Source organism: Antechinus flavipes, chromosome 3, assembly GCF_016432865.1.
Source record: "Antechinus flavipes isolate AdamAnt ecotype Samford, QLD, Australia chromosome 3, AdamAnt_v2, whole genome shotgun sequence".
NCBI classification, from domain to species: Eukaryota; Metazoa; Chordata; class Mammalia; order Dasyuromorphia; family Dasyuridae; genus Antechinus; species Antechinus flavipes.
The window spans coordinates 420,013,894-420,018,776 of record NC_067400.1 but is presented as its reverse complement, the minus strand read 5'-3'; the positions used below and the strand labels follow the sequence as shown (position 1 = coordinate 420,018,776).

Here is a 4,883-nt window from a genome sequence, read left to right as displayed (position 1 = left end):
CAGTGACAGGTTGATTTTTCTATTTTTTAAAAATGAAACCTCTTTCAAAGACAATTTTAACACTAAAATTGATGTGGTGGCTGATTAACTGATTAACTAATTAACCAATAGGATTGTACCCCTCTAAAATTTTCCTGGAGTACAAGCCCTTTATTCAGAAACTGGAATATCTTTGCCTTGAGTAAATTCATTGTACAAATAGACTACTAATCAGTTAACCAAATTACTCCATGGTCAAACTTTCCAAGTTAAATGGGATGTTACTATACTTACATCTCAAGTAAACAAATTGTATTAGATCAGTCTTAGTTTTCATCTTCATCAAACTCACCCAGTGTGAATTGAGGTCTTGTAATCAATTACGCTTCCTTTAGCTTCAGCTACTATCCAGTAATTCAAATAAGATATTGGTTAAACAATAGGTTTATTGGATACCATTTATTGGATACCATTGCTTTCTTCATAAAATCAGGTCATTCCCTTATCCTTTGAGATCAATTAGTTTCAGTGTCTGTCTAGGCTCTGTTTCCAAGTTGATATTAGTCCATATTAACTAAAGAGATTTAAATTTGCAAGACCTGGGAGAATCTAAAAGATAATTACTTTGCACTGAACAAGGAAAAACTGGATCAAAATAGGTTACCCTTCCTAATAGTGTTCCTCATCCAATGGACTGTTTTCTTAAGCAGTATCCCTTGTGCTAAAAGGAACTCCCTGCCACATACACACACCTAAAACATTTAACTTATTTTTTTCCTTTGAAGCTTAGAGAAGTGAAATTCAATCCTGATGAATTCTGTCAATAGTTCAAGACTAGGATTTATAAGTAGTTATAATATTAATCATAATAGTAATCTGTTAAATTTGTTATTAATCATAATAGCAACTTGTTAAATTTGCATTTATAAAAATGTGATCATTATGACTGAGATGAAACAATTTTTGTTAGGTAATCTGAATAATTCTTAAAAAAGAATTAGCCATTTGATTGTTGCCAATTATGCATAGTGATTGCATAATCATTATGTTAAGTTAAACATGTACTTTTGAGGGTAAGTTTCTCTCTGGTTTCCTATTTTCCATGTGTAAGGCCAATTTATAAAAAAGTTTAATGCTAATTAAAAATTGGTTACCTGCTGTATCTCTATTTGATTTGCACTAAATGAAGGTGAGTATGTATGCTAACCATATCCAATTGCAGTCTGTTTATAATTGAACATTCAAATGAATTGATCTGTGCCTATGAGGTCCCTTTTAACTCTCAATTTTTACAATACAAAAATGTTTAAAATGTCTATAAATAAATTCTTGGGATATTATCAACAATCACTCCTTCCCCCTCACCAGATGACATAATATCAGAGCATCCAGAGTAATAAACATGATGACCAGATAGGGCTCCATAGACTGGCCTGTTAGCTGTCTCAAGATGGTACTATTTTCACACTGTTAGATTCAAAGTGTAGTTCTACAGCAGAACCTTAAAGAATCCCCTTTCAATGATACTAGGCATACTCACCAAGACAGACTTATTATAAAGGGGGGAAAACCATGCTGAAATGTTCAACTCTTAGATGAAATTATATAAAGAGATCACAGGAAGGAAAGTTAAAAAAAAAAAAAAAAAACATTTAAAGGATACACATTTGATTCACTTAAGAGACTTTAAAAAAGTTTTGTTAAAACTGATTTACAGCATATAAAAAGATATTTAGCCTTTAAATGGAAAAATTGCTGGTTATCTACTTGTAAAAAAATAAAAGAAAGAAAGAAAAAAGAAAGAAAAAGAGCATTCCTAAATGACACTTAGAATCTTTTAGCAATTTTGTAAACCAGACTTTTAATATATAATAATATATGACACTATTTTGCTAGTAATCAGACATACTCAGAGAAGATACAAGAGGATGTGTACATCTAAATCACATCAAATACTTATTTGCATAAATAGAATTCTTATGAGTCTCCAGGCACCCCGAAGTTTTAACTATCCTTTATATTCTTCACTCTATAAGAATAATAGAAATACAAAGAATACTTCATATTTTACAAATCAAGACTGAGGGTTTTTCAACTTCTGTTAATAAGAAAGGTAATATTTCATTCAGGGGGTCAATCAAAATAATTTTTGTCACCCATTTACTTTCTCTTTCAGTTATCTTTTTCTTTCTTTTTCTTTCTTTCTTTTCTTTTTCTTTTTGGGGTTAAGTGATTTGCCCAGGGTCATACAGATAGGAAGTGTTAAGTGTGTGAGACCAGATTTGAACTCTCCTGACTTCAGGACTGGTGCTCTATTCTCTGTGCCACCTAGATGTCCTCAGTTATGTTTTTCAATGTTGGTTTGCTAAAATAAAAAAAAGAAAGAAAGAAAGAAACTTAATTTCTTTGTTAAAGTTACAACTAAAAGCAAATTATCTCTTGTTTTCAGGACCAAAGAAGAGGGGGCAGAAAAAAGAAAATGGATGGGGCAAATGAGATAAAATTCATTAAGTACAAAAATGTGTTGCTCAAACTTAGAATAATAATTTAATAACTCTTTATTATTTCAAATGTATTTGGGAATGGAATAGAGACATATCCTGATCCTATCACAAGAGGTAAAATTCTAGCATTTGGTACAACATTCCATTGTCAAAAAATATGTATATTTTGACTTCACATCTTTCAGCAGCAGCTTTGGATTATCACCTCTCAGAACAATCTCATCCCAAAAGACAACTTGGTTCAGAGAATTATTTTTTATTGGATATTCTGCAGATAAATATAGAAATGAATGCTTTACATTCCAATCAAATATATTCTCTAGATCAGTGGTTACATTAAATGTAATTAATCCCAGATCACTACATTTTCTAGGTCCCATGATGTCTTCTATATTTTTTTAGCATGATTCAGGAGACATGCAGCCAGTGGTGATGAAGTAGCCGAAGGTCAGTGCCAGCCTCAGTGAGAAGACAAACAGTCTGTTCGCCCACAGCAGAACTGTGTTCATCATGGTGAATCAGATTGGATGGGCCCTTGCACTCCCTTCCTTTGCACTGGCCCCTTCTCAGGCCACACACTACATGCATCCGTACACTCATACACCTTGTTGATGGAGTTGTAAACTAATTCAACCATTCTGGAGAACAATCTGGAACTATGCCCAAAGGTCTTACTGTGCATACTGTGCATACCCTTTGATCCAGCAGTGTTTCTATTGGGCTTATATCCCAAGAGATCATAAAGGAGGAAAAAGGACCCACATGTGTAAAAATGTTTGTGGGAGGTCTCTTTGTAGTGGCCAGAAACTGGAAACTGAGTGGATGCCCATCAATTGGAGAATGGCTGAATAAATTGTGGTATATGAATGTTATGGAATATTATTGTTCTGTAAGAAATGACTAGCGGAATGATTTCAGAAAGGCCTGGAGAGACTTACATGAACTGATGCTGAGTGAAATGAGCAGGACCAGGAGATCATTATATACTTCTACAACAATACTACATGATGATCAATTCTGATGGACATGACTCTTTTCAACAAGGAGATGATTCAGACCAGTTCCATCCATCTTGTGATGAAGAGAGCCATCTGCACCCAGAGAAAGAACTGTGAGGACTGAATGTGGATCACAACACTCTTTTTGTTGTTATTTGCTTGCATTGTGTTTTCTTTCTCATTTTCTTTCTTTTTTTTTCCTTTTTGATCTGATTTTTTTCTTGTGCAGCATGATAAGTGTGGAAACATGTATAGAAAAATTGCATATGTTTAATATATATTGGATTATTTGCTGTCCAAGGGAGAGGGTGGGGGAAAGGGAGGGAAAAAATTTGGAACACAAAGTTTTTCAAGTATAAATGTTGAAAATTATCTATGTATATGTTTTGAAAATAAAGTTTTAATAAAAATAAACTGGTGAGACTAGTTTAGGATCCACTCTTTATGCTGTTCTTTTCTGTCACTCTTATCTTCTGTATTCAGAGGATGAAGATTACAATTCAACCACACCATGGGCTGAACAAGTGAGGGGGAAAAATTTTCTTTCTTATTCTCCCCCTCTTTTTTCCCTAGTTTAGAAAAGTAGAATGGGAAAGGGGAAAGAAAAGTAGAGGCTAATAAAAGGGAGGGGGAAAATAGAAGGAGAAAGAAATAAAAAGCGAAAGTTAAAAAAGGGAGGGCAGATTGAGGAAAGTAGTGGTTGGAAGCAAAACACTGGTGAGGGAAAGGCAAAAAGGAGAAAGAAAAGAACTTGGGGAAAATACAATCTTTACCGTGAATGGGAATTGTTGGGGGCTGGGATAGGGATTAGGATTTAGTATTTTCTTAAGTTCCTTTTCGCAAGGATGAGCTATTAAGATATCATCCATATAATGGATGATCATGGCCTGTGAAGCCTGCTTTCTGATGGGTAGAATTATTTGGGCCACATAGTATTGACAGAGGGTTGGACTATTTGCCATCCCTTGTGGAAGGACTTTGAATTGATATCTTTCATATGGACTCTGATAATTTGTGGAGGGTACTGAAAAGGCAAACTTTTCTTTATCAGAAGGATGTAAGGGTATGCTATAGAAACAGTCTTTAATATCTATCACCACTATATGCCATGATTGTGGGATTGCTGTAGGTGAAGGCAATCCCGGCTGTAATGCCCCCATAGGCACCATGGCAGCATTAATAGCCCTAAGGTCTATTAACATTCTCCATTTTCCTGTCTTTTTTTGTATTACAAAAACTGGAGAATTGTATGGGCTAAAGGACGGCTCTATTTTTTGTTCATCAAGCAGCTGTTTAACAATTTCTTTTAAGGCTTTGAGTTTTACTTCATTCAAGGGCCATTGATCAATCCATACTGGCTGTGAATGGAGCCATGTTATTTGTGGTAATTGTGACTGATCAA

At 34.4% G+C, this 4,883-nt stretch overlaps 1 pseudogene; it reads right to left on the bottom strand.

Moving 5' to 3' along the window:
- Window positions 1–2,069: 2,069 nt before the first annotated feature.
- On the bottom strand, window positions 2,070–3,933 carry LOC127557789 (signal peptidase complex subunit 3-like; annotated as a pseudogene).
- Window positions 3,934–4,883: the final 950 nt, after the last annotated feature.